General features: G+C 44.8%; 1 protein-coding gene and 1 pseudogene across 1 annotated transcript in view; one reads left to right on the forward strand and one right to left on the reverse strand.

Moving 5' to 3' along the window:
• EPS8L2 (EPS8 signaling adaptor L2) overlaps positions 1-22,201 on the forward strand; it is a 353,890-nt gene that overhangs the window by 110,918 nt on the left and 220,771 nt on the right. The window lies entirely within an intron of this gene.
• LOC146860873 (uncharacterized) overlaps positions 1-22,201 on the reverse strand; it is a 33,610-nt pseudogene that overhangs the window by 10,224 nt on the left and 1,185 nt on the right.

The following is a 22,201-nucleotide window of genomic DNA, read 5'->3' on the forward strand; positions in this document are numbered from 1 at the left end:
TAAACATTGCTGCGTAACTATGTGTCAATATTAAGCATAGTAATAGTTAAGAAAGAAATATTGTGATTTGCTAAACTGCATACCTTCACTTATGCACTTAGGGCGGCGTCCTATACAACTACAAGTTTTGTTGAACTAATAAAAATGAGCTCTGAGAACTGATTATCTTGAGCAACATTTAATATGAGAGCTTACATTCATGATTCAGCTATTAGTGGTGCAGCCGCCAGATTTGCCAAGCACTGTTCTAATAATGCGCCCTGGCTAGGGTGACATATTTAATTCGTAGTAAAGGCTGAACTGTCTCCTAGCCAAGAAACCGTTGGCGCGGATTGATACGGAAGTCGTCCCTTTGTTTGAAGAACAAGTGCAGCGTGCAGTGCAGCGGACGCACGCGCCCTCATTGCAATGTCACCTGGCGCCCCGTAGAATGAGACGGAGCGTTAGTGAACGGGAAACAAATGGTGACGCATGAAGCATAAACTGTACGAGTTGTTAGCCTTTCAAGGCAGCCTCTCTATCAACACAAAGGTGAGAGGGCGGTCACTGGGTCAAGTGAAGGGCATGCGCCCACTGCTAACTAGGTGCATGAGGCACCGGGGTCTCATAGGGACTCGGAGGCACGTGCATGTGTCCATTTATTTATACAGTACTTAACAGCAACGAATTCACCTGGTCGTTTTAAGCACTTTGCACTCATTAAGAGACCCTCAGGGGTATGAGGACTCTATAAATACTCAAAGTAACCTAAACTAAGCGGGTGTAAATCTTCCTGCCTCAGAAGCGGACACAACTGTTATTCAAAGGAGCACACAACAGGTCGAAGGCCTAAGTAATATAGAGACCGATGATGTACAAAGCATTTTTGGCGGTCGGAAAAGGCCCGATTTTGCAAATCGGTCTGTTTACGTCCACATTTTTTTTCAAGTGTACAAAATGCAAAATACAATTTGGGGCTAGATGTATGAAGCATTTTTGCGTTTGGAAACGCCCCGACTGCAGAAAGGCTTTTTGTGATGTACAAAGCCCTATTTGCGATTCGGTAACTTGTGCCTAAACAGCCACATTATTGTGTCAGACGACCATCTTTGGTATTTCTTTGTTTTCTCATAGTGAATGAAGTACAAATGACAGGAGTTGTTTTAATAGGGAATAATTAGAGCAGAATTGGTTAGGCAGCCTCTAGTTGAACACTTCTACGCAATGTCCTTTTGCACATGTATCCATGTATGTAATGCCCCACACCGATCCATAACAGGATCTAGCCAGCTACCATGTAATGTAATCCATCACTTAGAATACGAAACACAACCAATACAGTGTGAAAAGGCCACTTTGAATCCAGTCATAGAGTTCCCTGAAACACAAAGTGCACCAAAATTGGGCAAGTGTCAGAAAACAGCAAAATAGTAGTAAGCGGTAGACAGGTGCACATGACGTTACATAATATAACAGAACAAAACAAACCACAACAGAACATTACATATACCAGCATAGTTCTGCTGCAGGGCTTTCAGGAAGTCTGCCAGAGAAGAGGACTCTTGAAGACAGATGTAAAACTTTACTGAGAGACGGGCATTAGTTATTGGAGCAGAGTTCTTGGAAAAGAACATATTACTGCGTTTATGGCATTAATTGCAACACAATTACTAAAAGCGCCAACCTGGTGGAAAACGGTCTGCCTAATTTTGAGTTTCCCGTTTCTCAGGTGGATCTTTTCCATCACTTCTGTGACATGACTGCATGGACAGACTGCTACAACCAATGTGAGCCCTGAAAACTGCATGTGAATGCAGAGGAGGAGCGATGAGTCTCCTGCAGTTTCTGTGGCATAAGTTCCTTTACTGCCGTCCCCTAGATCAGGCCCCTGGTGCTCCCTACACACGCTAAGAGGAAGCTTTGGAATTGTGACTACTAACAAGCGATTCTTCGTTTGGGGTGCACATTTAAAATAATGCATGGGTGGTTCCTATATAGATAAAACAAACCAAATGGCAGCCTAGACTGTCCGCAAGAGTGTGCTGGAAAACAGAATCTCACATTCCCAACTAATGTGTTTTACTATTGTAGAGTTGTGGTGTGTTCTCCAGACTTTGAGTATGGCTCCAAGTTCCGACCATGTTTACTACAGAGGAAGGACATGTTGGATTCCAGCTCAATCTGTAGATGTCTCTCACGCCCTACGTGAGGTTTTTAGTGCTGCTTGCGATGATGCTGTCTTTCTTCCAGCCCATCCCTTGAGGCATGACTGACTGCACCGTCCTATGACCACAGCCATAGCAGTCCAAGATACGTCCACAAAATATAATTTTTATTTGTCTGCTTGGTCCTCTCAGGCACAGGGAGGATACAAATGACAAGTGCTTGATCTACTATAGGAGCTGGTACACACTAGCAAGCCATACGCATATCCACAACACAATCTTTCCTTAATTAGCTCACTTAAAGAAAGTGTGGGAATTCTGAGCCTGAGACACCACAACTCCTGAAAGTTCACCCTGAAAGGTCTTGTAGAAAGATTTCTGATGGCCACTGAGAGCCTTTCTCATACAGGCCAGAAGGCAGTTGACGCTACCAATGCTATATATAGTCCTGTTTCATACAGCCGGCAAACAGCGGGCTGTAGTTTAAAACACTGCCTCAGGTTCCCGGTCAGTCTGCTAGGGCTAGTACTCCCCCCAATCACTACATAGGGCTTCTCTAGCGTTAGTTCATCCACCATTTCATCATGATTAAAGGTATGTATGAGCTGGCCACATGCTCTGGCAACTATTATGAACTGGTTGCAAATTAGATAGATGGGCTCTAGACAAATATTACAGATTAGAGTTAGACAAGTTCTTCGTTGAATCTATTGTGTTGGCAATTTGGTGAAAAAGTCAGCATCAGGATATGGCACCCCTATAGGCTTGATTTCAGACATGCATAGCTCAGCTGTCTAATGTGAGCCCTGAAGTGCAAAAAATAACTGTGACTGCTCATGGGCTCATGCACTGGCTATCAGCGAGTAAAAATTGCTCACTTTCTTCATAGACCCTGATAGGCGACAAACTGTTTGGTATCCGGTGCTCTGTTCTACGTTGGCTACAGCTCAGTTAGTTATTACAACTCACATGTTGATCCTACTCTGCAGATGGCTCATTTGTTAAATACTTGCATAATGACTATCTGCCTGCATTAAATAACTCAGGTAGGCAAGCCAGTCTTCTTGACTGGTTCAACATTTCCTCCTGTTTAGAGTTAATAGAGGTTGGTATGGATTACCTAAATGTATATTCTCAGACTAGGTTTAAATCTTTGCACCTACCTCATACTGCCCTGAAGGTTATATTTCTGATTTTGGTGATTAATGTCCATTTCATAATAGCCACAGATCTGACTTCGCTCCGTTTGTCAACCTCTTGAAAATCCAACTTGTTTTGGATATACGGTCCCTGTCCCCAGCAGTGATATTGAAATCCACCCATGTCTGGAATCTTACACATCCTATATTACTTTGACTCCTAAAAATGGCACTTAAAAAAACTCATCCGAATGTGAAGTTTCCTGACAGCCTTTGTCCTCACAGCTGATATCACTTGGATAAAACAAAAAATGATCACTGAGAATTTCTTTGTAAGTGATGTATCACATTTTAATGTCTCAATTTTTTCAATGCTCTCCACAAGCAGGTTTTGTATAAAGTGAAATGAAATTATGATTTCTAAAGCGTACTACTACCCGCAGGTGTCTAGGCGCTGACTTCCAAGAAAAGGGCGGACCAGAGTGAAAGAAAACACCAGACATCAGTGGAACACAAGAAAAGTAGAAAGGGATGCTAAGCTAATAGTTAAATAGCCAAGTTTTAAGAGCTTTACGAAATGTGAACAGACTTTTTGAGTTTTTAAGTGCTAGCGCCATCGTATTCCAGAGTTTGGCAGTGGCCACAGCGAAGCTCTTGCCTCCCCAGGTAACTCTTTTAAACTTGGGAAAAACTCAGGGGCATATTATCAAGCACGGCGTTAAAATTATCGCCGCTTTAGCGGCAGAAAACTGCAGCTAAAGCGGCGATAATGGGCTTGATAATGTGCCGCAGAGAATTCCAATAGAAGCCCATGTTGACACGAGAACATGGGCTTTTATGGGAATTCTCAAGGGCATATTTTAAAGCCCATTATCGCCGCTTTAGCGGCAGTTTTCTGCCGCTAAAGCGGCGATAATTTTAACGCCGTTTCTTGATAACATGCCCCCAAATTAGCCTGGGAGGCAGATCTTAAGTTTCTGGCAGGGATTGATAATGTGCCGCAGAGAATTCCAATAGAAGCCCATGTTGACACCAGAACATGGGCTTTTATGGGAATTCTCAAGGGCATATTTTAAAGCCCATTATCGCCGCATTGGCGGCAGTTTTCTGCCGCTAATGCGGCGATAATTTTAACGCCGTTTCTTGATAATATGCCCCCAAATTAGCCTGGGAGGCAGATCTTAAGTTTCTGGCAGGGATTGATAATGTGCCGCAGAGAATTCCAATAGAAGCCCATGTTGACACCAGAACATGGGCTTTTATGGGAATTCTCAAGGGCATATTTTAAAGCCCATTATCGCCGCATTAGCGGCAGTTTTCTGCCGCTAAAGCGGCGATAATTTTAACGCCGCTTCTTGATAATATGCCCCCAAATTAGCCTGGGAGGCAGATCTTAAGTTTCTGGCAGGGATGTAACGATGGAAGAGTTGCTTAATAGAGACTGGACCCTCAACATGGAGGGCCTTAAAAGCTATGCACTGGGATTTGAACATAACCCTGTTTTTTTAACCGCAAGCCAGTGGAGTAAGGGGAGAGACCTGGACACCGATTGATATTTTAGGATCCCTAAAAGCAACCTCGTGGCCGCATTCTGGACAATTTGTAGTTTGTCCAGAGCTTTCTTGTGGTCAATCAGAAAGAGTCCATTGCGGTAGTCAATTTTAGAAAAGACTGCTTTACGTAGGTCGAGAGGGACAAAAGGAAAAACCTTCCTAAGGAAATTCAGAGTAAAGAAACATGACGAAGTGATGGCATTGGCAAGACCTACAAAGGAGAGTTTTTCATCAAACTGTACTCCCAAATTTTTTACCTTTGGCACGGGAGTGGGGAGTGCACCCATTTCCTGAAAAAGTCCTATATACCATGTTCAAAGGACCATCTGTACAGCATTTCTCTTGCAATGACAACCAAATACACGCATTCCACAGATAAGTGTTTTTTTACAGGCAGGAGAAGGGTCAACTTATACCACTTGTGCATTATTAGCTCATATGGAAGCTGAGCTATAAATTGGTTAATGTTAAACCACAAAGATGTATTTTATCGCTGCGGAAACCACACTGCGCAAACCATACTACCGGGTCATAATGGTGACTGACCCTATCTCTTTCAAGATGTAAGCAGTCCAAGGTACTCATTCTGAGGACTCTGTAATCCCTATGGGGCCAGTAATGGGAGTTATTGGGATTTGGGAGTATGAGATGAGGTGTTTCAATTGGAGACTTCAACTGCTGAGAGGTGAAAGACTGGGCAAAACATACAGGAATTAGGGCAGAAACCCCCAAATCCACTAATCCCATTATCATGATTATTCTGACTCCTGATCTACTCCCCTAACTCTGAAGACACTGATGCCCCCATGAACCATCCTGGTCCACATGGCTGAATCCAAGATGGCTATGGCCAGGAATTACACATGATTGGTCAACTCTACACACACTATTTCTGCATATGCGACAGAAGATGTTTGCAGGGAGATAAACCTGAGCAGGACAATTTCACCCCCACCGTATACCAAAATGTAGATTTTCCTAGTAAAGTATGTCAGAAAATCTTAATACATAAGGCCAAAGTCCAAGTAAAAAGGTCCTGACTGAAGTCCAGGAAGGTCGTCTTGGAAGCAGGAGTGAGGGATGAGCGATCTACGAGGTCAGAAGAAGCAGTGAAAGTCCAAGCTGACTCCTTTGAAGGAAGCAGAGTCCCATCAGGAAGACGCGAGAGGTAAAGCTGCAGCCACTGTAGGGAGGGAGAAAAAACACATGTTAAGAAGTGTTGTGGTGGGATAATACTCGCCTCTGTGTCTTTAATAAAATTAAGATTTTCTGACATAATTTAACTAGGAAAATCTACATTTTATGACAAGCCTGGAGGCTCCTATTATGCTTGTTTAAAGCATTTTAACAACTAGAGAAGCTGCAGAGATGACAGGTTTGCAATAAAACAAACGAAATACATTGTCATTGGACCAATCAGCCGATCTCAGGATGTCCTTCAACCTGGAGCCTGCCCAAAAAGCTTTGGATGCCATGGCTCCTCTGGTAGAGTGGGCCCCAAAAGCCGAAACATCAATACCAGCTAGGGACATCACCCACCGAACCCAACGGGCTAAGGTGGCAGCAGAAACAGGGTTATGGGGTTTACGAAAAGAGATGAGAAGTTGGGAATTGGTGGACATTTTGATATCAAAAGTTCTTTGTTCATAAATCTTAAGGCATTGACCTACACACAATTTAGGATGATCAGGAAAATAAGGATAAAAAAACAGTATTCAAATTTGATTTTGTACATCTATTAACATGGAACAATACAGCAGAAGGAGTGAATTGACGAGAAGAAACATCCAGAGCCTTGACATCAGAAACACGTTTGATAGAAACCAGGCACAAAAGCATAGTAAGTTTAGCTGGAAGCATTTTCAAGGAAAGAACAGCATTATCAGGCCAACTAGAAAACAGTTTGAGAACCAAATTCACATCCCATAGCTGAGAATATTTAGGTAAAGGTAGTTTAGAAAACTTTACACCTCGCAGGAGACGGCAAATCAGTGGGTACTTGCCCACCGGTTTACCACCAATAGGACAGTGTTTGAGGGAAATTGCTGAACGATACAAGTTAACTGTCCTGTAAGACTTACCTGAACTGGCTTCAGAAGCCAAAAAATTGACAATGTAATTTAAAGGTGCTGAAAAGGGATCGATGCATTTTCCCAAACACCAGCTTGCCCATAACGACCATGCTGACCTATAGGCCTTAGTTGTTCCTGGGGCCCAAGCCCTGCTAATGAAGAGAGAAGCCTCTTGCGAAATGAGGAGGTCAGAGAAGTTTGACCCGAGACCTTCAATGCGGACAGGACCAAGGAATTGTCCAGAATTAGAGGATGAGGTTGACCCGCGGGATCCAAGAGAATATTGTTGAAGGATCGGAAAATCCACCGTCATCTCCAGAAGGGAGGGAAACCAGATCTGGGACTGCCAGAAAGTGACCACAAGAACCGGGGAGGCAAATTGACGTCTGGTCTATGCTAGAACTCTGTTGATTATGACAAAAGGGGGCAACGCATAATTGAGATGAGAGGACCAAATTTGGAGGAAGGCGTCTGTGGCGAGAGCCAAAGAATCCGGCCGCCAACTGAAAAAACGAGGAAGTTGGGAATTGAGGCGGGAAGCAAAGAGATCAATGTGTAAAGGGCCCCATTTTTTAAAAAGAGATTGAAAAACGGATGGAAGAAGCCTCCAATCGCTGGAATCTCATAGGTAAAAAGAGTGCCAGTCTGCTATGGAATTGAGATTGACTGGAAGATATTCCGCTTTGACCGATATCCTGTGGAGGAGACAGTAATCCCAGAGGCACTTCGCTAACTCCGCCAGGGGTTTGGTCCGGGTGCCACCTAGATGGTTGATGTAATGTACGGCAGAAACATTGTCCATGCGAAGGAGGATAGAGCAACATACCTTGTTCTTTGCAAGGCTTCTGATTGCAAAGGAACCTGCAAGCATCTCTAAACAATTGATGTGCAATTTCGACTCCTCGAGAGACTATGGGCCATATGTAGGTAGCCTCACATTTACCGATTCATAAATACCGAATTTTACCGATTCGGTATTTATGAATCGGTAAATGTGATGTAGGTAATGAATCGGTAAAGTTTACCGAATCGGAAAAATTCGGTAATTATGAATCGTATTTACCGATTCGGTAATGAGGCATACCGTCCCATTGATTCCTATGGGCCTGGAGGCCCATAGGAATCAATGGGAAGGTATGCCTCATTACCGAATCGGTAAATACCGATTCGGTAATGGGGGAGCATATGCAAGGGTGGCAGGGTGTCACATTGACACCCTGTTGCACCCCTGAATCTTGCATGTGTGCACATGTGGCGCACATACATGCCCTAAGGGCATGTATGTCTGCCACATGGCACTCTTAAATCTGCAAAATATTGCTTTTTGCAAGGTATTTGTTATTTATCACCAACCTATATTTGGTGGTAAATAACGAATTTCTAATACTAATTTTCACTCTTTAGAGTGCTCCCTACATCTGATTTCTGGATTCGGTATTTACCGAATCGGTATTTTACCGATTTCTTAATTTCCGATTCGGTAAATACCGAATCCAGAAATCAGCCCCCTACATAGCAAATGCCAAAATACCGGTCGGTAACGGGATATTTACCGAATTTCGGCCGTTACCGACCGGTATTTGGCTTCCTACATGAGGCCCTATGTACCTCCAGTCGAGATCGTGCCACAACGGGCTCCCCAACCTGTCAGACTTGCATCGGATTCTAATACAAGATCTGGGGCTGAGGCAAAGATGGTCCTGCCGTTCCAGGCATCTAAATGGTCTAACCACCATTGCAGTTTGAGTCGGGACTCCTGATCCAAGGAGAGAAGATCGGAATAAGCAAGGCCTAGACGCAGGGGCCAAATCTTTAGGCGCTGGAGGGCCCGATAATAAAGAGGACCAGGAAAGATTGCTTGAATAGAAGCGGACAAAAGACCCACGATCCTTGCAAGAGATCTGAGGGAAATCGAGTCCCTGCGAAGCACCTCGGAGATTTCTGATTTTATATTGGATATCTTTGCTTGAGGCAGATGAAGAGAAGCCGTGGAAGAATCCACAAGGGAGCCTAGAAACTCTATTTGTTGAGAAGGAACTAGCATAGATTTTTCGTGATTTAGAAGAAAACCTAGGTCTGAGAGAAGAGATTGAGTGATGTGTTAATGAGATAACAGAGTCTGAGTGCAAAGATTTATCAGGAGGATGTCGTCGAGATAAATAATCTATCGGATCCCTAGAGACCGAAGATAAGTCACCACAGGTTTCATGATTTTGGAAAAGCACCATGGTGCTGACGACAGACCGAACGGGAGAGAACAGAATTGGTAAGTTACTCCCAGCCATTGAAATTGTAGAAATTTTCTGTGGGAATGATGAATCGGAACGGTGAGATAGGCGTCCTGAAGGTCTATTCTGACCATCCAGTCGTTCAAGCGAAGGTAATCTCTGAGATGGATGATGGTCTCCATCTTGAAGTGGCGATAAACCACGAACTGGTTCAACCATTTCAGGTTTATGACCGGACGCATCTTTTTGTTTTTCTTTTGAACCAGGAAGATAGAACTGAGGAAACCTGAAGGATCTAGAGGGGCGATCTGAATAGCCTGTTTTTGGAGAAGAGATAGAGCCTCTGAAAAGATAAGGTTTGCCATGTCATCTGCGAAGACGAGAGGCAGAGGAAAAACTGTCTGGAAAGGTGGAGCGTAGAATTATATAAGATAGCCTTGGACGGAGTTTATGACCCAAGGGTCTGCAGTCAGAGATTGCCACTTTGGAAGAAACAATTTTAAACGGCCCCCAACAGGAGGAGGAACAGAAGGGCTTACCTTGTTGGGTATTGGTCCTGAAGTTCTTCTGGCCATGGCCCCTGAAACCCCATCCTCTCTGGGGGTAGAACTTGGGTTTGAAATCCTGGTAATTGGTGATGTTGAAGGAGCCTCTGGAGCCTTGGTTGTGGAAAGAACGGCGCGGTAGAGTGACTCCTGCCTCTGCCAGACTGTCCAAAAACACGAGGGGTGAAAACTTTCTTGATAGATTGCTGGGCCTTGTCCAGGGAATCGAAAGTGGTAACAAACTTACTCAGATCTTTTACCAAAGTGTCATCAAACAAATGACCATCGGCCTTGATGCCAGGATTTGAAGTAGCTAAATTAGCCAATTTAGGATCCATCTTAATTAGGAGACCCTTGCGGTGTTCGTGGGGAATGGCCGCATTGGCATTGCCAAGAAAACAGAAAGCCCTTTGAACCCATAAAGAAATATCATGGGGGTCCAAATCCGTACCGTCTAGAGGGGTTGATTCTGCCAAGTCAAAAATACGTGCCAGGGGACCAACTATGTCCAACAACTTGTCCTGATAAATGGACCAAGCCCTATCCACTTCCTTGCGTGGATCTTTCCCAAACTGGGAAAAAAAAGGTCAACAAAGGTTGATCAATAGACGGGGTACTGGTAATATGAGAAGGAAGGGAAGGCTTAGGGCATTCAGATTTGAGTTTAGACCTAATTGATTTATTTAAGGGTAAGCGCAACCTAGCTGAAACATAATCAGCCACATGGGAAACAGGAAACCATTCAGTGGACTTAGGGTGACGAATCAAAGTAGGGTCAAACATGGGAGTACCTTCGGTATCCAGAATAGGAGTAGAGAAAAAAGGATCAATTTGTGCTTTTTTAGATGGGGAGAAGGATCATCGGCATCGAGATTAACCACTAAGTCGTCAGCGTCACCAAAATCATCATCAGTGTCCAAAATGTGGGAAATAATTAATTTCTCAGGTACCTCAGCGTGTTTAGTTTTTGCTTTACATTTGCCGTCAGAAGCGGAAATCCCCTCCTTAGAAGGAGGCCTGGGAGGTACCAAGACCTCAACCTTGTGAGGAGAAACCTCAGTCAATCTATGTGACGCACCAGAAAAATAACTTTTAGTGCTGGCAGGTACCAATTTCCTTTTTCTGCTATCCCCCGCAGACTGGGCCAAAGCTTTGGACATAAGTGATAACATAGAGTTTTCCATATCCTTGGAAAAACGTTTCATGGATGCCTCGACAGCATGTTCAACTGAAGAATTGATAAATACATTCAAATCCCTCTTGAAAACCACTCCCAAAAGGAAGCCGGACAAAGCAGAGCCTACACGGAGCTGAGGTGGCAAAAGATGGTCGGGGAGAAGGGCGAGAAGCGCGCTGGAAAGCGCTACTACACGGGAAAATAAACAGAGGAAATGGCCGCTCCGCCTCGCGTCGAGCAAACGGCTGATGCGCGCGAGACCGGGGGAACCCAACTCGGGGGGGAAACCACCGACAACAGGCTGACAGGCAGAAACAGGAGGCGCGCGGCACTACAAGGCAAGTTAAGGCAATAAACAACTTACAACACGAAATTAAGCAATATGCACTATAAGTAACCACAATAACAAGTAAAGAACGATAGCATGTACTTATCTTGACTGCGAGTAGCAAGAAAAGAGGCCTGTTCGCAGTCAGGACTATCGTTATACCTTGGACTTTGCGTTCATTGGCTGTTGGTGTTCTGATCTCATTGTTTCCCATTGGTCATCCTGTTGTTTGGCCTTCTGGGAACTGTAGTTTTATTTCATTATCTTGGCTGCCATTCGTTATAAAGCAAGATTGGAAAGCATAATAGGAGCCTCTGGTCTTGTCATAAAATTGTAATTGCATTTGTATAGAGTTTACCACCGCTGACGAAACGTCGTAGTGCTTTTCCGCGAGCAGCACGCTACTCCGGAACCTAATAAGGATTAGTGGTGGATTAGTATAGGAAAATATGAAATTAATTTGAGCGGTGGACTTGTGAGCCTATTATTTGGGTTGAAAAGGATAGTGGAGGGATCGAAGAGGGAGGGGTTTGCATTTATATAGCACTTGGTACCGCTTATGAGGCATCATTAGCGCTTTTCGAGGTGTAGCACGCTACTCTGGAACCCAAATAAAATGTAAGGGCAGAGCACAGATTGTACGTATCACAGTGATAAGCCTGTGTTACCTCTGCATGGCACAACATCCCTCCCTGTCGAGGTCATGCTCTGTCCTTTAAAGGCCAGTCTTTATGCAATTGTCTTGCAAAGGTAGGGGTTATGGCCATTTGGACAGTTGAGGTTCCCCTGGAGCAACTCAACAGGACATGGAGTATTAACCCAATGAAGGACTGCGTGGTAGATAGTCAGTAAGTGAAGGACTCAAGTCCAGTTACCCAGTGGTAGTCACAAGAGGTGATGAATTGCGAAACAGGAGCAAAAACAAGGGCTCTGCATGCTCAGCGCTAATTTGTCATCCTCGGTGGAGGCTTGTGCAAACAAGGGCGGTAGGTCACGGTGTACATTTCGCGAAGGCTTATGTACTCTGTAAAGGTGAAAGCCCTTCACACATACACCTTCCGCAGCATCGGAAAGGCTCGGCAACTTCCGGCAGCCCCATGTGCTTGTCAGAATCTGGGGACAGACAGCTCATCGATCTAAACAAATCAAACAGTGATATCAACAAACATTAAAACACAATTCTTGTTTTGCAATGCAGCCTTGTACATGTTTAACTCGTTTTCATGTCTCTTCTGCTGTCTTTTAACACTATCGAGGCACTGCAGGTCTCGGCCTTTCACTGATGAAGTGGGAGGTCAGTGACATTAAAATAATATCAGCTCAAATTCAACTATCAATTACAAAATTGAACTAAAATACTAATTTGAAGAGCTACAGAGGCAAGATGTCATTGTTTGACAAGAAAGAACTTGAAATTCCGTCCTGCCCCTTCAAATGCGAACCAATCCCCCTGAGAGCCCCTTCCCTTGAGAGCTATATTCACACCCTCTCCCCCTTCTCAGGTTCCCCCCCAGGCATGGCTGTTTAATTTCCGGGCCTCTCTTCACAGGACAGGTCTGAAAGTTTATACGGGGGGCGGATTCAGGAGCCATCCTCTGGACTATCCTATAATTGTGTTTTTGCTCTGAAGATTTAACCCCCAAACCACTCACTTAGAAGCTTGGGGGTTCTGCACACTTACAACAAATGTCAGTGATACGGAGCAGCTGGGAGGGGTTGGTTTGCCTATTGCTGCGGCACTTGAAAGCGGAAAGCTTGGTATGGTAAGTGATATGAACATATTGCATTGAAAATAGCGAAATGCATCTGTTTTGTGCAGAACAAATTAAGATTTAATTCTAAACACCCTCCTAAGATTTAATTCTAAACACCCTCCTATGCCAAGGCCAAGTCACATACGAGAAATCCCTCAGTCTGGCCCCTGTGCTTCAACTCTGCCTTGAAACCTGGACACATTCCAGTCCCAAGGCTGCACATAATCGCACATTGAAACCCAAATGAAAGGAGCTCTCCAGGGGAAACTAATATCAACAAGAGCACAAGTGTTTTGCTGTGAGCAGAACAGGGCGAAACCCGAGCGACTCCCAGGAGCGGAGGCCAACTCTCCACTCTCCGCGGGCGGGCCCTCGGGGCTGGGACTGCCTCTGCCGTGAGTGGAGTGTTCCATAGCCCGTCGCTGGGTCCACTGATTCCGGCCCGACCCTTCTGTACCCACGGATTCTACCACCCACCCCTCTGCTCAGTGGCAGCTGCTCCGCTAAGGCTGAGGAGCGTCACACCACTGCTTTGCAGCAGTGAAAGAAAGAAAAAATAAAATGATAATAACTCGAGGTTATTATTATTTTATTTTTTCCTGCTGCTGCAGCTTTGCGGGAGTGGCGGGGCTGCTCTGGTGACAGAGGAGCAGAGGGAGGAGTGGTGGCACACTGTAAGTGGTCATACTGTTTGGCCGGCCATCTGGGGCTTGCCAAACAGTCATGCGCACTTTGCATGTGTTCCACGCAGGCTGCATTACAGCCTGCTTGGAGAACAGGCCAAGGCTCCCTTTCCCTGGCTAAGCGCCGAACCACGGCAGTCAGACCAATCACAACCCTGCATTGCAGCGTTGTGATTGCCTATGGGGAGCCTGGGTGCTTCCTACTTCCTGTTCCAGCCGTGAGAGATGACCAGGGACGACGGGGAGAGACACATTGAGGAGGTGTCTTTTAAAATTATTTTTAACCCCCTTTACTCCCCCAACCCAGCTACCCCCGATCCGTGCCAGCCGCTGCTGCTGTATCTAGTGATTCTGCCCGCCCCTCTGTGTCCACAACAACCAGGGGCTAAAAGCTAGGGGCTAAAAGCAACCACAGGCTGTTGTTCGCTAACTAGGGTAAGCACTCTCTTTCGTTTTTTCTGTATTCCAGGCTCATGCATAATTTGGCACTCAGTATGGTGTTTGATGCAAAGAACTTAAGTGCTGCCACACAATCAACACACACGTTTTTCCATCTCATTTTTGCACCCCGTCTTAGGGATTTTTGCACTCCGTTTAACAATCTACAAACAGCAATCAATTCAAACAAAGTAGCGCTATATTTTATTTGTAAGGTGCAATAGATGCCAGAATAATCTAACTTCACGGTGTTCAACAACAAAATATCAAAATAACACCAACAGCAATGGATTGAGAATAGTTAAATTACAGTAAGAATATAGAATCAAAGCCATAACGAATTTGTACTTATTCGAGCCAGGTCAACCCTGAAAATAATCATTATGAAGATTAAAGTAAGCCAGTGGCTCTTCAGTTTATGCGTATCATAGATATACAATTGAAATCATTGCACATGACTTCTTACTCAAAGCCTAAAGTAATATCAGGGTAGATTTTTATCACCAAGTTGCTGTCGAGTTGACTCCCCAGAGAAACCAATGCACACAACACCAGCTAAGATTTCTCCTTGTATTACACAAAGGGCGTAGCATCTGCAAACGTGGTATCACTTCCATTGATCCCAAACAATAATTTTCTAAGAAGCTTCTATATCTCGAAGTGATTATTATTCTGGGACAGCAATGAATTTGGGCAGAGCTATCCAAATTCAACACCATGGGCAAGATTGACTCTCATCGGGCACAGAAAATGCAGGTTGGCATCTTATCTGCTGCGCTCCTTCCAATAGTTGAGGTTTCACTTTGATAAACTATATGGGCCACCCTGGGAAAGAAGCTGATGGGTGGCAAAACAGAGTCACTAGAAGTGCCAGTGTCTCACTTCAAAATAACATCACCTGATATTGTTACGCAGGGGATTTGAAGTGCATGGAAGGTGGCTTCTTGAAACTTTGGAACTAGCCTGGGAAAGTTGGCCTTCCTTTTGGAAAAGAACAAGGAAGGGTAACATGGCCTATAAGGCAGGAATGGAAGCTGATCTATTTCAGCCATGAGTATTTCTGGGGTCAACCTATTTCCTTCCTAGAGGGGGAGCTAAAGTGCTAGTTGCCCCCTTCCTTTTCCCTACTCCAGCCTGCGAAACATAGTCAGTTGGAGAGGTGGAGTTTTCTCACGTTAAAAACCTAATGGGTCTATCAGGTCAGGTGTTGTGTTAATCTAGATATTAGACTTTCTGTTGTCACAACAGCCCTATTATTAAATTACCACGGGGCGTGTGTTCTTGTCCTACCTGAAACCTGAATTTTAATATGATTAAAGGCAGGCCGCCCTGGCAGCTGTATTGGAATGTAAATGACTTCCTGCTGGAACTTTTGCCCAAATGTTGCTGCAACAATACTCACCCTTGCATGCAAATTCAACAGTGTGACGTCTGAGACCTATTACATTTCACACTCATACATCTTGGGCCATATTATGTGATTTTCATATTTAATGAGCTTTGCTTTGCCCCACTGTATTGACAGCACATCTGTTGTTCAGTAAATGTAAGTCTGGATGGAGCCATGGTTCCTATTCATTCCATATGTACATTTCTATAGTGCGACATAACCCTCCAAAGAAGGTCCTTTGGTGCTGTACGGTTGTTGATCAGAGCAGCAGGATAGGAGGGGTGTCACAGGAATCATGGACCAAACAACCTATTGCAGTTCCAGAAAGAAGTAATCATAGAAGATGGACTGGTTGGATTTTCACAGCCCTGATCAAGGTGGCACCTTCTCCGTCTCCCACCCCGGATCCAATGGTATTGAAGCTCCTCCGTGTATGTTCTCCATATGCGGCAGTCAATATTTAAGGGTCAGAAAAGCACACCATCATTGAGATTGGTGTGCATGTCATTAAACGAGGCAGCGCAGGACTATCCATTAACCTAAACTACCTCATTCCTACCCAATCTCCTGGATTGAAATATTTTGGTTGAATTCATTGCTGATTTCGGACTGCTTCACAGAAAGTGTTGACAAATCTAACTTATTGGCATCACTAAAGATAAAGGCGGTGTTCAAATATGTGCTGAGTACTACACTTTGTATGCTGCACCTCCTCGCTCACTGTGCCCCCATAAAGAAATACTGCCCACTCACGGGCACCCCCGCACAGCTCATATTCACAGTGTGCAGGGCTGTGCAAGGAACATCCCAGTCCTATCTAGAAATGAGGTATTTAATTTCCACATCAAGCTTCCAATGTCATTGTAGACCAGGCTATGGTTATAGTGTTTTTTTTTTTTCATTTGGTAAATTACAAACTGAAGTAGCTCCATTCATGATGGTCAGACATGTGCATCTATATCTTTTCTCAAGGTTTCATCCATGGACTAATGGCAGGCCTTTGTGATGTTATCCTTTTTTCGACGGGACACCGTTTGTCCGTTCTTTGGTCTTTTCATGCTTGAGGCTCTTGGGAGCAGATTGAGGACTGCAATTGTGAGTTTAACTCCATTGGACGGGGCACTGATTTCAACTATTCCCTGCCCCCAAGTAAGTCTGGGTATTGTGGTATGTAGGATGGGAACATTACCGAGTGATGATCATGTCATGGTTTCTTTGTCGAGTGCTCCACGTGAGGGGTTTGGGAGCTTAGGTCCGTCCTCTAACCCTTGCCAGCTTGTATTGCTCTTTCCCTCTTGTTTGAACAGGTCCACCCTCTTCTGGCCTCGTTTTTTTGTTCTCTCGAAGCCATTGTCCGTTTGTGCTTGTGTCTGGTATTCCTGACCCGATGAGTATCTCTGCCATATCCCCTGTACTCTGGGGCTCTCCTTCCCCTGAAGCTCCATATTCCCTGCTTGCAGTCCCTCTTGTTTTCATGGTACTGAGGATCTCTCTCAGACAGACAGACAGACAGACAGACAGACAGACAGACAGACAGACAGACAGACAGACAGACAGATAGATAGATAGATAGATAGATAGATAGATAGATAGATAGATAGATAGATAGATAGATCAGCTGAGAGAAGGATAGAACAGCAAAAAATAATCACTGCTGTCTGACAGAAGTGAGGGATAACTTTGCTAGCTAACAAATCACATCAAGCAGCTGAGTACAGAACAGCTCTGCTATCTGTGGTAATAAATGGATAGCTCTGCTGTCTGTTACAAGGGGAGATATCTCTGCTGCCTACCCGGAGAGAGGGATCAAACTGCTGAACAAGCAATAGGTCTGCTGTCTGCACTAAGATCATATTTCAGAAGCTCAGTGAGAGGCACTCTGCCAAGTTGGGTGATACTACACTACAGATAAAAGGGTGGTGGCTCTACATCAATTTGCAGATGTGTCGCAAAGGTAAGGTTTAGGCGTTTCCTTTTTGTTGAAACAGCTGGTGTCAGTGTGTTATGTTCTATGTGATCCGAGCACCCCTGGGCTTCCATTTTGGGATGCTGTCTGTTACACTGTCACTGTACAGCGTCCAGGCTTTGTTCTTACAAAGGTGTTTTCACACTTCTTCCTCAAGATGTACTTTTGGGCTGGGACAGACTATCCTTTGCCTCATCTTGCCCCCTTCTGAAAAGTAACTCTGCGAGAGGTGTACCTCAAATGTGTCTAGACTATCATTGATTATAACCTAGACTTCTAGCTGCCTTACAGGTGCAGGGCTGAGAAAGCCACCCTTTTACAGTAATAAAACAGATAGGAAAGGACTGCCAGCCACATGGTGAGATCCCCGCCAGTCTGGTGGGAATCCGACTCCCTTCTGTGAATCTGCCAGTACAGAAACTGCACAGAAGGCAGGTACAGTCGCCGAGCGGGCACCATTGCTGGTGTGCCTTTTTCAGCATAATTTTTTGGTTTTCAGAAACAACCCAGGTTTGTTTCTGAAAAGCAAAATACAAGTGGCCCTCGTGTGCTGGGAGTTTTCTTCCAGTGTGAGCGGGTCATTTGTATTGTTTCTTGAATGGAACAGCCAGGCATTTACTGGTGGTCTCGAACAGGAAAAAATGTACCCTGGAAGAACTTCCCTAAGTAGGGCATGCATTCAAGGCATACTTTGACTGACGGCTGTGCAGGGACCAGGCTACTGGTCAAAGGTTTCCAGTGGCAATGACAGTGGGGGCTACACCACTGGAAGCCTGGGACATCTCCTACCTCTAAATGAGATATGGGAGCTGTGGGTTTGGTGGAGTGAGAGCCCCGTTGATTCACACAGGGCTCTGACTGGGCAAAACTCTGCATAAGGCCCATAGGATTCTAGGATGGTACAAATGCTCCTGAATGCAGTCTGAGCAAGAGAAATGGAAAATCCTATGGCCTACAATTTTGAACACCTTAAACATTGGCTTTCAGAGAGGGACTGGAAGGGGTGGTGCACCTCTTTGCCGATGCGAGTATGCTCAACCAACAACAGACACAGTACCACAAATGGAATGGAAAAAATGAGGTGTGATTTAAAAAAATCGAAGTGTTACCTGAGAAGTGGAAACTGTGATTGGGGCCACAGTTATTGTTACTTAATGGTGGATAAAACCTGGATAGCAGTTCGCGATGAAGGCACATATGAGTCTCGTACATAGAAAAATAGCTACGAGTAATTTTATGTAATAATCTTAAAGTTTCCAAACACTATTTGAACAGAAGGGTGGGGCAGTGGAAATTTGCTCTTACAAATATATATGCGCACGTCTTCCTCAAGGTGTAATTTTTGGTTTGGGTCATCTGTCCTTTGCTACATCTGTCCAACATCTGAAAAGTAACCCTTCAAGCGGTTCACCGCAGGTGTCTAGACCATCATTCATTTAACTTTACCTCCTCATCCCCCGCCCCCTAACAGCGCTTCTTACTCTATTGCACACTGCTGCTACAAGTACACTTTGGACTAAGCTTTAAAAATCATCTCCCTTCCTCCACTTACAGCTTCACTAGTAATCTGAAGTACTTCATTCCTTGGTTCAAGGACATCATTAAATGTATCTAATTGCAGAGTCGCAGACAAAAAGGCCTTAAAATAAAGAAGTCTTGAAACAGGGCCAAAGAACGCGCTGCGCTACTCTACATCCTATGCAAACAGTTGACTCCGCCCACATTGATAACATTTGGAACCAGCGCAATGAACTCTTTGAAGTTAGCAAACACTTGGCTATAATTGGACCCATCTGAAGTATACCCGAGCCTTCTGTATCTTACAAAAGTTCTAGAGCAGAGAATTTTAGCAGAGGACTCTATGAGCAGCCTGCGCGACAGTCAAGAGCCTCTCAAGTTTCCACGGCCATGCATAAGTGCCTAGTCCAGGCAAAAAAAAAATCTTTGCATGCTTCATATTCATAATGGGATAAACAGGACTGCAAGCCTGAGGATGCAGAGCCAATACCGAGACTGAATGGATTTAGGAATCTGTCGTCATCACTCTCAGAGCCAGCCTTTCCACCCTTCTGTTTTCATTCTGCCCAAAAATATTTTGAAGATCGTAAGCAAAGCAGGTGATTGACTCTCCAGCGCCCCAAGATCAACCTGTCTGTGTGCTTCAGTGAAATATTTATTTTCTACAAATGTAAAAACTTCTTTTGCAGAAGAATGCCCATATGGGCTCACATCATGCACACTTTAAGTCATGTTGCTTTAATATAAGAAAATCACTGTCTGTGAATATAGTCTATGTAGATTCACTATGATGGTGAAGCACCAGAGACGCACGCACAAACCCTTCACCAGAATCCAGACCCAGGAAGCTTGTGAGCACTGATACTACTAACCACATGCCTGGGCACCCTGCGTGGCAAGGGAGCAGGAGAAGTTAATGATGTGGCAGTGTTTCCGATTCCTTTTGTATTCCGTTTGTATTCCAGTGTTGATATAGTTTGTGATGTGAAAATCAAGTTTGATTTTCATTTAATTGCATCTTTCATGATTTGAGGGACAACTATAGTGTTTATTTTGTGTACAAGAAATACGTTTTGTTATATTTACCATGCAATTATAGTATGAAATCCTTCGAGGAAGGCAGGCAGACATCAGCTAACCTGAAAGCATGTTTACATGATAACAGCCTAATGTTCAGTCCACCCCGGGCGGAGATGACATCCGTGTCAGCTAAAAACACAGCATCGTGCTTCTCCTAAGATGCGGGGTTCCCTAGGGGGCTCTTTCCTTCCCCCTACGCTTTTTTTTCCTGTGGGGTTCCTGCAATAACCCCTTAAGCAACTTAAGACTTGCCAAAAAATTGCCACCGCAGGGCCATCTCCATTTGTTTTTGCACCCTACACAGTAATTAGCTTTATCACACTGCTTCACACCTTCTGTATACCCCCGAGCCTGTGTGTTGGTGAAGCCTGGGAACCCACCAACAGAGGACAGGCCAGGCACTCACCAATGTGATTACCTAAAGAAATGGACGCGAGGCAACTCTGTCCCTGAGCAGCCAGAACACCGGGAGCTGAACTAGAGGTCCGGATGCTCCAGCTTCTGAAGGCTTGACTCCTCTCGAGGGGGCACATGGAGAATCACATCAACCCTGGGAAAAAGGTCCAAACCAGCCCCCTATTGCTGTGTGCGAGTGAGGGTAGTGGGCAAGCCAGCCTGCCTCAGTGGGACAGAAATGAGGGTGTGTATCTGTGAGTATGTGTATGTGTGTGCATGTGTGTGTGTGTGTGGTGTTCTTCGTAGGAATGTTTGGAAAAATATGTCCAAACCATGCAAATTACAGCACAGTTTGTCAAATATATTAGTCAAGCACTGACAAGAACCTCCTACATTGCAGCCAACCAGGGCCGTCTTAACAGCATTATAGGCCCCCGGGCAAAGCCGTGAACTGTGCCCTCCCTACACAACCACTCACAGGAATAAAAATGTTTTAACAGAAAATTAGTGTTAAATTCTGGTCTGCATGGGGTCAGTATGCTTGTGGGGCCCCGGGCAACTGCCCAGCGTGTCTATGCATTACCATGGCACTGCAGCCAACTGAGGCTATGAGTGCCCAACATCACAGCTGTCGGTTACCGCCCCTACAAGGGTCAAAGGGCAATATCTCATTACATGGAAGGAGCTCTCAGCTACTGGTGAGGCAGCACAATTGGCTAACACGCCTACTGTGTGCCTGAGGGACAGTATTTCCAGGTTTCCTGGTAAAGCTGCATGTTGCCTCTTGGAAGCCTTCCAGAGCACTGTAAGGGAGTCATTTTGAGGCTTGTGCTGTAGTTCCGCTCCCTCGCTTATTTGAGGGTAATAATAGACATTGATGGAGGTGGAAGCCTGCGACGGTAGTCCACTCTGTACTCTCATTTATATTAATATTCTTGCGGCACAATGTACTCAGCATTCAGCCAGTGCATAGTATAGTATAGGATAGTATTTATCCAAGGGCACTGCCTGGTTCTGAGTTCAAAGACTGCATACATGTAATCACCCCAAGCTGTACCTCACCAGGCGTTTCACATTTTTTCTGTTTTTAAAGTCCCCCGTCGGTGGCGCCATTTCCTGGCAGAGAGGTGCCTCCCTCACAAGGAGGGGCAGAATCAAGGTCAAGGTATCACAGCAGATTGTGAGTACACCGCTCAGTTTCCCAGTTCTTACTGAATAATATGCCTGAATAAATGGTGTTCTCTCTAATAATTAAAAACAGAAGTATAGGGAAACCTAATCGTTGTCTTTGTGTCTCTCCTTGTTGGCATTTATGGTTGTTAGTGTAATAGCTGTGAGTATAAGCAATAAATATGGATAAATACCAGTACGATGGGAAAAAATGAATACAGATAGACATGTCCGGAAAATAAAGACCATAAAACGGGGAGCCCTTATCATCAAGAGGTAGATTTAGGTAGTCTTACCCAATACAGATCCTTATTTGTTTAACATTCTTATAGCCAGCCATAAATTAGGATGTGAAAAAATTAAAGTAAGTGGTGAGAGGTGTCGGGGGTAAGTATTTCATACAGGGGCAGTGCAATTAAGGGACACACACGCATGGCTGGTTAGTGTGGGCCGCAAGTCACGAACGACCCCGGCCCGTTTATTTAAGCCCTCTGGCCACACCTGGCCAGAAGGTGATACAAAGTGTGTGTATGGTTCCGGGTGGGGTCTCGGGGACGGATAGCTGCACACAACTAGACCGCTACAAGAGGAACTTCTAAACCATCATGGTTCTTATCATT

The sequence above is a fragment of the Triturus cristatus genome, chromosome 3_1 (genome assembly GCF_964204655.1).
Source record: "Triturus cristatus chromosome 3_1, aTriCri1.1, whole genome shotgun sequence".
Taxonomy (NCBI): Eukaryota; Metazoa; Chordata; class Amphibia; order Caudata; family Salamandridae; genus Triturus; species Triturus cristatus.